A 17,396-nucleotide genomic window follows, 5' to 3' on the forward strand; every position below is an offset into this window, starting at 1 on the left:
TCTGACATTCCACGCTCCGATCCGTAGAACGCCAGTTTTCTTTCTCCTGATAATGACGTCCTCCTGAGTAGTCCCCGCCCGGAGATCCGAATGGGGGACTATTTTACCTCCGGAATATTTTACCCAAGAGGACGCCATCATCATTTAATCATACAGTAGAGCTGCATGTCCTCGGGAACAATTACGGCTGTAGTTTCCCCTTGCTTTCAGCCGTTCGCAGTACCAGCACAGCAAGGCCGTTTTGGTTAATGTTACAAGGCCAGATCAGTCAATCATCCAGACTGTTGCCCCTGCAACTACTGAAAAGGCTGCTGCCCCTCTTCAGGAACCACATGTTTGTCTGGCCTCTCAACAGATACCCCTCCGTTGTGGTTGCACCTACGGTACGGCCATCTGTATCGCTGAGGCACGCAAGCCTCCCCACCAGCGGCAAGGTCCATGGTTCATGGGGGATATATATATATATATATATATATATATATATATATATATATATACATATATATATATATATTAGGAGTAAAACACAGTCTGAACCAGAATCGATAGTGATGGTCTTATGTTAGCCGCCATGTTAGTGAAATGTTGCAGCTGCAGTTTTAAATTGATTTGCTATACAGACATAAATGTTGTTGGTCATAATTGCGATAATAATTGTGTACTGGTGACCGAGGATCCACTACGAGGTAATAAATTCCAGTTAGACTTTGAATACATTGAACTTCTATAAGTGCAATCAGCATCTTATTTAGAAATTCGTATCTGCTGATGTACGAAGCCTGGCTATTTCCTAACAACTTTATGAAACATTTTTACAGGAAAATACATTAGTGTTGTGTATGTGTGGTATTTTGTAACAAAACTGTTTATTTTGCTTAAAGAACAGTGTTGCCACCTCGAATAACAGTAGCATTGAATTCGATAAACGATCTGCAACTAGCAAAGAGTCTTTTAATCAACAACACTGAAATTACTAAAAATCATTACTCTTCTTTAGTTCAGATTACTTATAATACATTTAGCTTGTCTGCTGGTTATATATGATTATTTTGGTCAATGAACTTGGTGACGTTTACTCTGCTTGACATGAAACATTGCTACACATTCCCAGATGGAGATTTCTTTAACAAAATAACGACCATAAGCAGGGAAAAGCAGTGATTAAATGAAACCTCATGTTACATTAACAATTATTAACTCGTTTTATTGTAGTCTTGCTGAAATTATACAATACAGCACACGCAGTTACACCACACGCAACACAGTGAAGAGAAAAGTAATTACATTTGTGTTTCAGTTAAACCAAGTAATTCATGAAATTAGGTGCAGGGTAAGTAGAGTTCTTTTTTCATTTTAGTGCTTCTGCCAGTTCTTGAGTAAATGTTTCACGAAACCTAACAACAGATAACATTACAGTGAGTAACGTCATTCATTACATTTCGCGTGACGTATTGCTAGGTGGTAACTATTATTGGTTTCGGTTAGTTACAAGCAATGCCAATGTATTTCTATTTAACTTAATAATATTCACGTTATACGTGGAATTTACATTTCCAGTCGCGCATGTGCATATTTGTCCCGCTAGTGCCTTCCTACACATTTGTGATTGTTACGTAATTTTAACTCAATTTCAGACGCTAACAAACATTAACTTCTCTCATGTTTGAGATGTCGACCGCAATTAATTAATCTGCACTCCAAACTGCATATTCAGAATTATAAATACTAACAAAGAGATAGAGGGGCTGGCCAGTACTTACCTCAGCTCAGTACAGCCGATAGATACACATAAAACAGAACCGAAAATTACATTCCTAGCTTTCGGAACAGATGTTCCTTCATCAGGGAGGAGAGAGGGGAAAGAAAGGGAAGAAGGGAAAGGAGATTCAGTTACTCACAACCCAGGCTATGAAGCAACAGGGAAAGGAAAATAGGGATGGTAGCAAGGATGGAGGCATGGTTGTCAGAGGGAAGCCAAAGATATTCTACTGTAAGTACTGTGCCAGCTTCAAACCAAAGAGGATGCATACAGAAGTAAAGAGGTATGTAGTATAAAGATAAACACAACTATGTAGGATGAAAAGATGCGTGAATGGCTAAAGAGGAAAGGGAAAGAGAAGAAGACTGAAGAGTAAATGGGAGTGAGGTTGTTTAACGTAGGTTCAGTCCAGGGGGATGGCGGGATGAAAGGATATGTTGGAGTGCAAGTTCCCATCTCCGCAGTTCAGAGGGACTGGTGTTGGGTGGGAGAAGCCAAATGGCACATACGGTGTAGCAGGTTCCTAGGTCCCTAGAATTATGCTGGAGGGCATGCTCCGCTACTGGGTATTGGGCATCTCCTAGGCGGACAGTTCGTCTGTGTCCGTTCATGCGCTCAGCCAGTTTAGTTGTTGTCATGCCGATGTAAAAGGCTGTGCAGTGCAGGCATGTCAGTTGATAAATGACATGTGTAGTTTCACATGTGGCCCTGCCTTGAATTGTGTATGTTTTACCAGTAGCGGGGCTGGAGTAGGTGGTTGTGGGGGGATGCATGGGGCAGGTTTTGCAGCGGGGTCGGTTACAGGGGTAGGAACCGCTGGGTAGAGAAGGTGGTCTGGGAATATTGTAGGGTTTAACAAGGATGTTACGGAGGTTAGGGGGGCGACGAAAGGCAACTCTGGGTGGTGTGGGGAGAATTTTGTCAAGGGATGATCTCATTTCAGGGGTTGACTTGAGAAAGTCATATCCCTGGCGGAGTAATTTGTTGATGTTTTCGAGGCCAGGATAATATTGGGTGACAAGGGGGATGCTTCTGTGTGGTCTGGGGGTAGGAACATTGTTGTTGGACGGGGAGGAATGTATTGCTCGGGAGATCTGTTTGTGGACAAGGTCTGCAGGATAGTTACGGGAGAGGAAAGCACTGGTCAGGTTATTGGTGTAATTGTTGAGGGATTCATCACTGGAGAAGATGCGTTTGCCACGAATACCTAGGCTGTGGGAAGGGAGCGTTTGATGTGGAATGGATGGCAGCTATCAAAGTGAAGGTACTGTTGTTTGTTTGTGGGTTTGATATGGACAGAGGTGTGGATGTGAGCTTCAACAAGACGAAGGTCAACATCCAGGAAGGTGGCTTGGGTTTTGGAGAAGGACCAGGTGAAATTCAGATTCGAAAAGGAGGAAATTAAGGAGTGTTTCTTCACCATGAGTCCAGACCACAAAGATGTCATCTATAAACCTATACCAGGCCAGGGGAAGCAGCTGTTGGGTCTTCAGGAAAGCCTCCTCCATGCGGCCCATGAAGAGGTTGGCATAGGACGGAGCCATCCTGGTTCCCATGGCTGTTCCCCTGATTTGTTTGTAGGTCTGGCCTTCAAAAGTGAAGTAGTTATGGGTGAGGATGAAGTTGGTAAGTGTGATAAGGAATGAGGTTTTCGGAAGATCTTCGGGTGGGCGTTGGGAGAGGTAGTGCTCAAGGGCAGAGAGACCATGGGTATGTAGGATGTTTGTGTAAAGGGATGTAGCATCTATGGTGACAAGAAAGGTTTCAGGTGGGAGAGGAGTGGGAATGGATTTGAGGCGTTCTAGGAAGTGGTTTGTGTCTTTGATGTAGGATGGGAGTCTGCGGGTGATAGGTTGGAGGTGCTGGTCTACCAGAGCTGAGATACGTTCAGTTGGGGCTTTGAAGCCTGCTACAATGGGACGGCCAGGATGGTTCTCTTTGTGGATTTTGGGTAATAGGTAGAAGGTAGGGGTACGTGGCTCAGGTGGAATGAGTAAGTCTATGGAAGCCGTTGTGAGGCCTTGTGAGGGACCTTGGATTTTTAGGATTTTTTGCAGCTCAGTCTGGATGGAGGGAATGGGATCCTGGCTAACAGCTTTGTAGGTTGAGGTGTCGGAGAGTTGACGCAGTCCTTCTGCCACATACTCCACACGGTCAAGTACGACAGTTGTGGAGCCTTTATCCGCCGGGAGGATGACAATAGAGCGGTCTATTTTCAGCTCCTTAATGGCACGGGATTCAGCTGGGGTGATGTTGGGGGTTGTCGGGATGTTCTTCAAGAAGGACTGGGAGGCAACACTGGATGTGAGGAATTCCTGAAATGTCTGCAAGGGATGGTTTTGGGGGAGGGGAGGAGGATCCCTTTGGGAAGGCTCTCCTCCCTGATGAAGGAACATCTGTTCCGAAAGCTAGGAATGTAATTTTCGGTTCTGTTTTATGTGTATCTATCGGCTGTACTGAGCTGAGGTAAGTACTGGCCAGCCCCTCTATCTCTTTGTTAGTATTTGTTTCACATCTTTATATGAGATTTCCATTAATTATTCAGAATTATATTAACTTAACTCATTACAAAATTTCTTTTTCGATCGCTCTTGCACACGGTGAAAGTCTGTGCGAAGGGAATCAATGCCTTTTCCCATGAAATTATGAGCACGAATCATTCACATCACTGATGTATCGTAGAGTGTAGGTATGTTATAACTTCTATTCAGAGTAGGGTTTTGAAGTTGCAACTGCAGTGAAGTTATTGTGCGAATATTTCTGACCCCTACCACTTAATCTTCAAAATATATCAACAGTACGCTACTTCAAGACGTGGACAATACGGGTTATAAGAAAACTAGGTATACAAAACTTTAGAGAGCATTAGATAAAAAGAGACATCTGTTTTATGTGACAAAAATCTCATGCTTCGTTTCTCGTTAGGGCTTAATGATGGTTTTCCCGCTTGTGAAGTTCAGTTGTTATTCAAACTGTTTTATGATCAGTACAGTTTTAGAGATGTTGCTGATAATTTCGTCCATTTGCATCAATGCACAACTGAAACATCCGTGCAAATCTTCTCTTATATTGAAAGGCAATGTTCTGACTGACTGACTCATCATCGCCCAGCACAAACAGTCTAAGGGCAGAAGCCTGAAATTTGGAGAGAGTGTGGATCTTATAGTACGAGCATCTTTCAACAAGAGATTGTCCGAAATTCCACTCCTAAGAGGGTGAAATAGGGGATGAAAGGCTTTTTGCCAGTATGACGCTATTAAAGAATTTTGTAGCTAGAATTACGAAAACTGCTATTTGGTTTCTGTCAGAAAATTAAAAAGTAAGTGTTTCAGCATTTTTGGAATTTCAATCCCCAACGGTGTAAAATAGTGGCTGAAAGTAATTTTGAAAATAATAACTAAAGAAGTGCTGAAGGATTAGAAACAAAAAACATTTTTGTTTCAGTGTATCTGGAAATTCAACCCCTAAGGACGTGCAGTAGGTGTTGAAAATTTTTAAGAAAATATTTCGAAACATCAAAAAAGTTTAAAGCTAATTTTATGAAAGATGTTATTTCGCTTCTCGGTTAGATATAACAAAATATTTTTTAGTGGATGAAAGTTGCTATCCATATATCTTCACAAGAACGCAAAAGATATGATTAACAAAACTTTGGACTCCAGTTACCAAAATCGCTTTCTGTTCAGAAGTACATTCAGAAAAGACCATGCTTCTACGACCTTAACTAGCTTGAAAAGCTTAAGTGCTGCAATTTGTGAACACAGTAAAAAGTCGATTAAATAAAAAAATCTGCAGGCGTTTCAGTCTACTTGAGCGAAGCAGCGGCCACTAAGCTAGTTATTTCATAATACGAGTAAGTGAGAGGCGTTTCGCGGATGACGGTTGCCGCTTCATCCAGCCAAGCACTATCTTTTCTGAAACGTCTGTCGATGGTGTCCCCGTACACGAAACACGTATTGCCCCCCTCGAAATCCAGAAGAGTGAGGTCGGGAGAACGTGGTAGCCACGGTATTGGGCTAGCCCTCCCAGTAAAATAATTGAAGACAATTTTGTTTAAATGCCGACGTCAACGGTAAAGTGCAGTGGGTCCCCGTCATGCTGGAACCATATTCGTTGCCTGAATGCTAGTGTGATATTCTCCAACATTTTTGTTAGTACTTCAACAAAAAGATATGGTAATCGCGTCCGCCGACAGTCTTAGGTAAAAGACATGCCCTAATTAGGTGCTCGCGAAAAATAACAGCACACGTGTATGATATATCTCTGTCGACGGTGAAATAGAGTTGTCATAGATTTTCTAACTCGCGGAAGTGGCTATTATGATTGTTGAATACTCCTTTCCTTGAGTAGGCAGCATCATCAGTAAACTAAACACACGTTTGGAAGTCAGGGATGATGAGTTTGATGTAGATATTACACCTACTGGGGAAATCATAATCTGGTAGATCTTGTACCTCCCGGTACTTTAATGGACGGATGCCCGTCTCGTGCAGAACGCACTACACACTGGCTTTGGAAGGATTGGGATCGTTTGGTACGGATCGTTGATTGCTTCTGGAGTTGCCTCAATTCGCTGTCACACAGCTTCCTCGGACTGAGCAGAGCACATTACGAAACCTGTCACGTGTGTCTCTTCTTAGTAAACCTTTCCTGTGCTAACCTCTTCATCTCAGAGTAGCACTTGCAACCTACGTCCTCAATTATTTGCTTGACGTATTCCAATCTCTGTCTTCCTATACAGTTTTTGCCCTCTACAGCTCCCTGTAGTACCATGGAAGTCATTCCTTCATGTCTTAGCAGATGTCCTATCATCCTGTCCCTTCTCCTTATCAGTGTTTTCCACATATTCCTTTCCTCTCCGATTGTGCGTAGAACCTCCTCATGCCTTACCTTATCAGTCCACCTAATTTTCAACATTCGTCTATAGCACCACATCTCAAATGCTTCGATTCTCTTCTGTTCCGGTTTTCCCACAGTCCATGTTTCACTACCATACAATGCTGTACTCCAGACGTACATCCTCAGAAATTTCTTCCTCAAATTAAGGCCGGTATTTGATATTAGTAGACTTCTCTTGGCCAGAAATGCCTTTTTTGCCATAGCGAGTCTGCTTTTGATGTCCTCCTTGCTCCGTCCGTCATTGGTTATTTTATTGCGTAGGTAGCAGAATTCCTTAACTTCATTGACTTCGTGACCATACCGAGCGAGGTGGCGCAGTGGTTAGGCACTGGACTCGCATTCGGGAGGACGACGGTTCAATCCCGCGTCCGGCCATCCTGATTTAGGTTTTCCGTGATTTCCCTAAATCACTCCAGGCAAATGCCGGGATGGTTCCTCTGAAAGGGCACGGCCGACTTCCTTCCCTAATCCGATGAGACCGATGACCACGCTGTCTGGTCTCCTTCCCCAAACCAACCAACCAACCAACTTCGTGACCATCAATCCTGATGTTAAGTTTCTTGCTGTTCTCATCTCTACTACTTCTCATTACCTTCGTCTTTCTCCGATTTACTCTCAAACCATACTGTGTACTCATTAGACTGTTCATTCCGTTCAGCAGATCATTTAATTCTTCTTCACTTACACTCAGGATAGCAATGTCATCAGCGAATCGTATCATTGATATCCTTTCACCTTTTATTTTAATTCCACTCCTGAACCTTTCTTTTATTTCCATCATTGCTTCCTCGATGTACAGATTGAAGAGTAGGAGCGAAAGGCTACAGCCTCGTCTTACACCCTTCTTAATACGAGCACTTCGTTCTTGATCGTCCACTCTTATTATTCCCTCTTGGTTGTTGTACATATTGTATACATATTGTATATGATTACAAATGTAATATGATTTGGTAATCTCCTCACTGGAAATCGTGTTTCATGTAGGCAACTTCCTGCTACTGTGTCCCAACGTGTTTCTCCATAACTGAGATGCACGTCATCCGACTCGGTTAAAGTGTGATCACCATCAAGAACCAGTAGATGTCAATGAAAACTTTCATGTGGACACAAAGTAAACAACAACAATATAACTTTTTCCTAGCAGTACGATGCAACAGTGTTCCAAATTGGATTGCAATGTCAATGCTTTGCATACAAAACAGTCAAAACGACTGTGAACATTGGCCAAAGAGGTAGAGCGTCAAACCTTTCAAGAGCCCCCAGCGGGGAAACCTCGCAGCTGCGAGATCTGTGTCACATAACAAAGGCTTTCTTTTTACTTCCTCCAAGAACTCTGCCAATTTATATACCTAATTTCCGACACCCTGTATTTTCAATACATAGATCGTAAAACACTTCCTATACTTAAAATGGATGCCAGTGTAGCATGTATTTTGATAAATTCTGCTCCATAATTCTATCTATCAAGACGTAGACCACAAAACTACAACCGGAGGCTCAAACGGGAATCGTATGTGTGCTTTATGAATTATTTAGGTTTTAGACGTATCGAATCGTAGAAAGGACATGATGGGTGATCCGTCCAATCCTTGAAACGGAAAAAACACTGTTTTGAAGAACGGAGCCGTGGGGGAGTATCTGGAGCCAGTGATTCTCTTATCTAATAGGGACAGTACTACCGTTCGAGCTGGCATCCGTGTTTCCTCTTTGATTTTCCTCTTCTGCCCGCTATTTAAGCGCGGCGCTGTGGTTCTCTTGGTTTTCCGCTCTGGGGACCTAGTGGTCGTGATTGCCCGTTGCTTGGGCGTATGTTGTGTTGGCGAGTCTTGGAGTGACAGTTACGGAGGAGTGCTGGTTGCTCGCGGGGCTGTGTTATGATTTGAGGTGTGTGTCGGCGGTGGGCTGGTGGTGATGGCCTCCAATGCACTAGCAAGTGCGTATATTGCACTAGCTGATGCTGGATGCCTATGTATACGATGTGGATTCTCGTCGTTTGCTGCTACTAACGGCGGGCTACTTCTTTGAAGTTGTGTTTGGAGATCATTCTGATCGTGATTTGTGTTCACACCCGGAAGCAGTGATTATCCCCGCCGTGACGGGAATAAGGAATTATCTCTTGATTCCGGTACATTTTGAGTACTGGTACTAAAGAGTGTAAAACACAGCTCATTGACGGGAGCACTAAACGTGAGTTGTGTGAAGGCTGCATGAGTCATTCTAGGATAGTACGCAGGCCATGTTTATAGTGTTAAGACAGTGTGCTTGTAATGTTACTTGAGTATCTTATGATGTATTCTGTGGTCTCCACTTGAAGGGGCCGTGACTTTGGTGTCTTGTATTATAGGTTTTTATGATCTTTGTTCGGCAGGCTGTTAACTTCTGCCGATTTTATGCTTGTTGTTGGGGTGTGCCTGTAAGAGTAAAGAATTATGAGCAGTAGGAAGTAAATAGTTTTTCATGCTATTTGTTTGAGGTCTTGATGTGTTAAGGATACTAAATTTAGGGGCGGGGAATAACTCTGAAATAAGAGGGTTTATGTTATGTGCTTTGGGTTGGTTATCTGTCCTTTGTTTTTTGTTTTTAAATGTTACAGTGTACTCCGCAACTCGTGGTCTCGCGGTAGCGTTCTCGCTTCCCGAGCACGGGGTCCCGGTGAAACCACCCCTTAGAAAAATTTTAGATGGCTGTGCTAGTAAACCGCTTACGTTATTTGATTTTTAAACAGCTGAGCAGAACTGAACGTACTCAGACATTTCTCTCTTTACTTATTCTGATCATCAGTAAACTCACACACAATGTTTTTTAGCGCAACTCAGTCTGACTTTCAATAATCCCTACAAAAGAATGGCCCTGACTAACAATAAACTATACCTTTCATGAATGACTTACCTCACAAAACTCTTCGTTACTCGAACTATTGCAATACAGCGAGCGCCAATACTGCCAGCTAAATAAAGGATTCTAACTACTGAAGGCACTAACTACTGCCGTGCGGGATTAGCCGAGCGGTCTTGGGCGCTGCAGTCATGGACTGTGCGACTGAAAGCTGCGGAGGTTCGAGTCCTCCCTCGGGCATGGGTGTGTGTGTCTGTCCTTAGGATAATTTCGGTTAAGTAGTGTATAAGCTTAGGGACTGATGACCGTAGCAGTTAAGTCCCATAAGATTTTCACACACATATGAACATTTGCACTAACTACTGATACACATAGTGAGCAAATGAAAGATTTTGATAGAGAACAAACAATGTATTTACCTTAATAGTGTTCAAAAGTTATAATAAAAATATATCTGTTCATGACATCCAGTATTACAAATTTACTCTTTCTGATGAACACACGTCCAGATCGTCCGCTCTCAAAATTATGCAATCTCTCTCCCCACATCTACCACTGCCGGCAGCTCACCTCCAGCTGCGCAACGCTGCGCGCTGTTCACATCCAGCTGCCCATCACTACAATACCGAATATTCCAACAATGCCATCCAGCCACTGCCTGCTCAGAGCATAGCCAGTGACTTTCATACAGAGCGCTACGTGACGTTACCAACATAAAAATCTAAACAGCCTACATACACTGGGTTAGATTCCCGGTGGGGTCATGGATTTTGACCTGCCTCGAGGCGACTGGGTGATGTTGTGTTGTCTTCATCATCATCATTCATCCCCATTATGGTCGGAGGAAGGCAATGGCAAACCACCTTTATTTGGACCTTGCCTAGTGCAGCGTTGCGGGTCTCCCGCATCGTCCCCTACGCTCTGTCAAGGAGTATGGGACTTCATCATCACAGTGTACAATCAGCGGCGGACACAGTCAGTTCCGGATTGACCAATATAGGGGGTGGCACTTTGACAGAAATATGTTCGGCATTGTTAGCCCAGTCACCTATGTTTTTGTGACGCTCGGCGCTACTTGACTGTATCCTGTCAGAGTCACTACTCGCTCCAGTAGTTGACAGAAGTTGAGTATTCTTTCTCATAATTATTTGGAGATTCCTCTCCTTAATGTGTTCGGGCTGCTCTAAGGTGCGTCACATGTTCCTAGTAATTTGGTCACTCTTGTATTATGGTGGGTTGTCCACTGGGGTTTGCCCGCTGTACCATAACTGATAACTGTCTTTTCCGCCTAAATATTGTTGTTAGACTTGAAAGGGATTTCACGAGTGAGTTCAGTGGAATACGTGTAACGTATGTGCAACTAATTCGCTTCCTTGCTACAAGTATTGCCTATGTTCGTCTGTGAAAATGGACTTGAAAAGCCACCTGAGCTATCAGTAAACGGAATCTAACCTGCATAACACTGCATGCTTGTTGTATGAGTGTAAGTTTCACTGTCATTTAATCCCTCAACAAATCGTTACATCTAAAACTTAAAACCAACATTTGGATAACTATCTGACGGCGTTTTTGAACAAAAATTTACGAGGGATACAGAATGTGGCTTGTGCAATGGAATTAACTGGATTAGAGTACATGCCATGTTGTGGTGACCGCCTTTTTCCATGTGGTTTACAGCAATTCGCAGCAGCAGCGGCTAAAGCTTATTGTCACTAAGAATCAATTTAACAAAATGGAGTTTGCTTGGGTCCTGTTAGCTACTAAATAACTTGTGAGAAGGGATTTCATAGATTACGTCTATTCATCATGACAATAACATATGTGTGAATAATGGCTGAGTGTCGGATTCACAAACTATTTCATTTTCAGAGTTACATTAACATTTACAGTACATTAATAACCCCAGCATTTATATATTAATTAGATGTGGAGAATAATATTAATTGGAGAATAAGGAGGCTTCTTTAACTGACAAGCAAAACACTTGCTTATTGCAGTCTCGGACTAACAATCAAGAGATTTTACTTTGCTTTTGCTTTTGCGCTATGTCTGCGAAATTTATCTTGAATTCCATCTTCAAACGTAGTTAAACCATCTAAATCTCTCCTGGCTATATAAATGAAACCAGGCCGTCAGTGTGGAAAGATCTGCCATCACCGACGTGAGGGTTGCGTGACACAGAGGTTTTACTTTGCTTTTGCTTTTGCGCTATGTCTGCGAAATTTATCTTGAATTCCATCTTCAAACGTAGTTAAACCATCTAAATCTCTCCTGGCTATATAAATGAAATCAGGCCGTCAGTGTGGAAAGATCTGCCATCACCGACGTGAGGGTTGCGTGACACGTCTTCTGTCTCCGAGCTCTCGACGAACACTACTATTTTCACTCTCGCAGTCCACGTACCACAAGAATGCTTAGAATCGCGCAATCGCGCTGCCATGATTCACCCTCAGGTTGTTACTATCGATATCTGAGTGCTCCCACAATGCAAAGAACAGCGTTAAATTGGATATATTGTTTTATGTAATAGAGAGTTCTGACACACTCCTTACATAAGTCGCTATGTAACTGATGGAATTCCGTTGTTCTATAATCTGTTTATTGGTCTAAGGTCCCCGTTCCGGAATTTGCTATTTTACCTAAAATGTGTTATTTAATACTCTGTACTGTTGCTTGTTTTATCAACGGGGAACTAGTCCCGGTAATTTCCTGTTAAATTTGTGGGTGATTATGCTTGTCATCTATATTTATCTGGGGATATTTGTTATTTAGTTAACAAGAAGGATTTTTACTTAACTTGTTTCATTCCATACACCCTTGTAATTATATTTGATATTGGTGGTTATTGGAAGTCCGGTTTTGTAAAAGACTTTTTAAAACTGTTTTTGGAGATTTGTGTAATAAATCTTTGTAAACTGAAGCCTGTTTGCGTTATCTTGTGATTGCCCTCTGTGACTGATTTGAGGACTGTAAATTTCACCTCCCAAGTGTTTTATTTCAAGGGAATTGTGCCAATATTATGTCCTCCCCGTGTTACGTCAGGGACAAATACCTGCTAATATTTTGAGTTTCAGAAACCTACCAACTTTTACTTTCGTTTTGTGAACTGGCATCCGACAAGGTGTTCGCCTCCATAGCCGAGTGGTCATGCGGGGAGCTGGTTTCGATTCTCGATATTGCCATGAATTTTTCCTTGTTGGGCGGTTGGGATGCATTCAGCCTCGGGATGCCATTTGAGGAGATACCTGGCAAAGATACTAATGTCGGAACGTAGACAACGGCCGGGAGTACGGTGAGCTGACTACATGACTATCCATAGTGCATCCGCTGATGAATGAGGACGATACGGCGGTCGATCGTCTGTCGCGTGGTCTTCATAACCTGACAGAAGTGTTTCTTCTTACCTTTTTTTGTGACAGGGTCCCATCGATAACAATACGAAAACAAGTCTATAATTTTGCACCATTTCTTGTACTTCTGTATTAATAAAGGATTTTCAAGTCCACTGTAACATGTATAAGTGTATTACTGACGAAACTGATGACTTCCATGCTGTGCAGCTAGCTTCACACAGCCTTGATTGATAATGAGGGGGCGATGTTGGTTCTGAAACTCATTATGCAGTGGAAATCGCTATTAACAGTGGTGCACTGGTAGCAAATGGTATATTTTTGCATAAGCACTCCCCCTTACCTCTAGAGGACTCCCGTGACTTTTTGTTGCGCATTTGCCTGGCAATTTCCTGTTCTTCATAAGAAACCAGTGGCTGAAATTCCTGGTGACTCATTCCTTTACTGTGGTGGCTACCTTAGCTAAAACTCCCATCATTTCATATTCCTTAAAACAATAATGAAATTCAATTAACATCAACGCTCTCTCGAATGAATAACAAAAATATTTAGGTATCGCTACTGTGTACGACCCACTGACGGAAAACAAGTGTGACCTTTCCCTGAACATTGTGGTTGGCATTTACTGCGGTTTGAATAGCATCTCTCGATAATTTTAAGTTCAGTCTTTTATAACACCAGATGTGAATACACTAATATCTGAGTTTTTGAAAGAAACATGCTTACCCGAAGTAATATTGGAAAATCATTGAGAAGATGCAGTATACACCATACACTGTAACTTTTGCCAAACTGTGCTCTGCATACGTAGGGCATGACAGATTTCGACTGGATCTGTGATGCGATACTTGGTCTTAAAGCTTCTCATAATCATAAAAATCGATGTCAGTTTTTATCCACAACTATGATTCAGGTCACAAAATTTCTTTAAATGATACTGACTTACTACAGAGTATATGTTGCCTTGCATTAGTCGGGAGGGAAAGACGACTACAGATTCAGCCACAGTACAGGGTCCAGAATGAGATTTTCACTCTGCAGCGGAGTGTGGGCTGATATGAAACTTCCTGGCAGATTAAAACTGTGTGCCGGACCGAGACTCGAATTCGGGACCTTTGCCTATAGCGGGCAAGTGCTCTACCGTCTGAGCTACCCAGCCACGACTCAAGCCCCGTCCTCACAGCTATACTTCTGCCAGTATCCTACCTTCCAAAGTTGGAAGTATTTGGGTAGGAAGGTAGAAGACGAGATACTGGCAGAAGTATAGCTGTGAGGAGGGGGCGTCAGTCGTGCCTGGGAAGCTCAGACGGTAGAGCACTGCCCGCGAAAGGCAAAGGTCCCGAGTTCGAGTCTCAATCCGGCATACAGTTTTAATCCGCCAGCAAGTTTCATAGTACAGGGTGTTTCGAAATGAATATACGGGTTTTAAGGCTTTTGACAATGTTGACTGGAATACTCTCTTTCAAATTCTAAAGGTGGCAGGGGTAAAATACAGGGAGCGAAAGGCTATTTACAATTTGTACAGAAACCAGATGGCAGTTATAAGAGTCGAGGGACATGAAAGGGAAGCAGTGGTTGGGAAGGGAGTAAGACAGGGTTGTAGCCTCTCCCCGATGTTATTCAATCTGTATATCGAGCAAGCAGTAAAGGAAACAAAAGAGAAATTCGGAGTAGGTATTAAAATCCATGGAGAAGAAATAAAAACCTTGAGGTTTGCCGATGACATTGTAATTCTGTCAGAGACAGCAAAGGGCCTGGAAGTGCAGTTGAACGGAATGGACAGTGTCTTGAAAGGAGGATATAAGATGAACATCAACAAAAGCAAAACGAGGATAATGGAATGTAGTCGAATTAAGTCGGGTGATGCTGAGGGAATTAGATTAGGAAATGTGACGCTTAAAGTAGTAAAGGAGTTTTGCTATTTGGGGAGCAAAATAACTGATGATGGTCGAAGTAGAGAGGATATAAAATGTAGACTGGCAATGGCAAGGAAAGCGTTTCTGAAGAAGAGAAATTTGTTAACATCGAGTATAGATTTAAGTGTCAGGAAGTCATTTCTGAAAGTATTTGTATGGAGTGTAGCCATGTATGGAAGTGAAACATGGACGGTAAATAGTTTGGACAAGAAGAGAATAGAATCTTTCGAAATGTGGTGCTACAGAAGAATGCTGAAGATTAGATGGGTAGATCACATAACTAATGAGGAAGTATTGAATAGGATTGGGGAGAAGAGAAGTTTGTGGCACAACTTGACCAGAAGAAGGGATCGGTTAGTAGGACATGTTCTGAGGCATCAAGGGATCACCAATTTAGTATTGGAGGGCAGCATGGAGGGTAAAAATCGTAGGGGGAGACCAAGAGATGAATACATTAAGCAGATTCAGAAGGATGTAGGTTGCAGTAGGTACTGGGAGATGAAGAAGCTTGCACAGGATAGAGTAGCATGGAGAACTGCATCAAACCAGTCTCAGGACTGAAGACCACAACAACAACAACAAGGCTTTGTAACACGTATTACATTCACCTTATAATTATAAATAATACACCAAATGAAAGAGAAACACAAACAGTTTTTCTTACAATTATTCAGTGTGAACACCGATCACACATCGAGTCGATAGGCGAGTTGTTCCGAAACCTTGATCAATGTGTCAGGAGTAACTGCTGCAAAAACACTGTTTCTTAAGTCGGATAGGTGAACTGGTATGGAAGACACATACACACTACAGCGTCATAAAATGCTGTGTCAACCGGTCACTTGCACCCAGTCCACCCTTCGGATACAACGTCGTTTCACCAGTGGCGTACTGAGTTATGCCAGTAAGGAGGCGCACCATCTTACTCCCAAATAAAGATGTGTTGTTTAGCTCAAATGGTTCAAATGGCTCTGAGCACTATGCGACTTAACTTCTGAGGTCATCAGTCGCCTAGAACTTAGAACTAATTATAACTAACTAACCTAAGGACATCACACACAACCATGCCCGAGGCAGGATTCGAACCTGCGACCGGAGCGGTCGCTCGGTTCCAGACTGTAGCGCCTAGAACCGCACGGCCACTCCGGCCGGCTGTTGTTTAGCTTCTTCCCATTGAAGCAGGGGCCATAGCTGTAGCACATCAAGATAAGAAACATCAGTTACAGTTGATTTACCGAAAACGAAAGGCCCATTAATTTTCCGCGGGGATATTTCTTGAGGCTAAGCGTTGAAGACTCGCACTCGTTCAAACGTTTTTATGTCACTGTCATTCCATACTCTTCCCATTGTGCACAGGTATACAAACAAAACTGTTTGAGTTGCTCTTTCATTTGGTGTATTAATCTGAATTGTAAGCTGTACGTAATAAATACTACAACACCTTAAAACCGGTATGTTCATTTTGAAACACCCTGTATTTTATAGTTTGTGAAAACTAATTAGTCCTTCTTTGTAAGAGTAAGCGTAAACGATACCAAACCAGACTGAAGCAGAATTAATTCATGAAGTAACTGAGCAGCTACTCTCACACCCTTACAGTTCCTGACTAGGCTACGTACTCCTGAAAGTGTGGTTGACATTCATATGATACTCAGTGGAAATAAGTAATACATACTGATAAGATACATTTTTGAGGGGTTTTGTTATTGTTTAATGTTTGATTTGGACATGGAGAATACTGTATCGAAAGACAAGGAGACTTCTGTGCTTTATGGTTCGAGTTGCCACTTAACATAATCATAAGTAATAAGTTTGTCATTATTTTTCTTTAGGAATTTCATTTGATGAATGTGGTAGCCTTCTATGAAATTGCGGGATTTTTTTGTCAAGCAAAATGTCGTTATGATGAGTGATTCTTGTAGCAGTTCTAAACAAAGATTGAACCACATGGATTAAGAAGTTAACGCTTTGAAGGCTATAATTCGACAGTTAGTAATGTTTTATTGCGAGCATTCTCTCTCTATTCCTTGAATTTAATGACATCCACTTGAATTACTAGTCGATTTAGGAAGAATATAATGACAGTTTGGAATCAGAACAGTTATTATTTGCAAATAACCAGCGGTAATATTTATTATCCAAAGCATTACTCGTGTCAAACACTTTCACCTATGCACAAAGACATTTCGCATGCCATCACACGACACAGACCGGTTCACACTGAAAGCCTAAAACGAACAATTGCAGTACTAGCTAGAGACAGCTGCAATATATTCTCAGTGATGAATCAGATCGATAAATTTATGATCGAATGTTACGTATGATGACAATTATCTTGACAGGTGACAATATAGGATCCTCAGACATCTCCAGATTTCAAAAAATAAATGTGCCCTGGACATTTATTGCGACATAAAGTTTTAGTGTGGAATAGATCACTTAATAAGGGCCCAACTAGAGAGTAAAACCAGAATAGAAGAATATATATTGTTAAGTTGACAAGCATATAGACTATTTACTATCAATAGCTGTCACTGTGTTAAAACATATCTTTAAAGATGAATTATATGTGACACTATCAAAAAATTTTCTATACTCTAGCCACGAGAAAAGAAACACATTACCCTTAACAGGTGT

The sequence above is a fragment of the Schistocerca cancellata genome, chromosome 5 (genome assembly GCF_023864275.1).
Source record: "Schistocerca cancellata isolate TAMUIC-IGC-003103 chromosome 5, iqSchCanc2.1, whole genome shotgun sequence".
Classification (NCBI taxonomy): domain Eukaryota; kingdom Metazoa; phylum Arthropoda; class Insecta; order Orthoptera; family Acrididae; genus Schistocerca; species Schistocerca cancellata.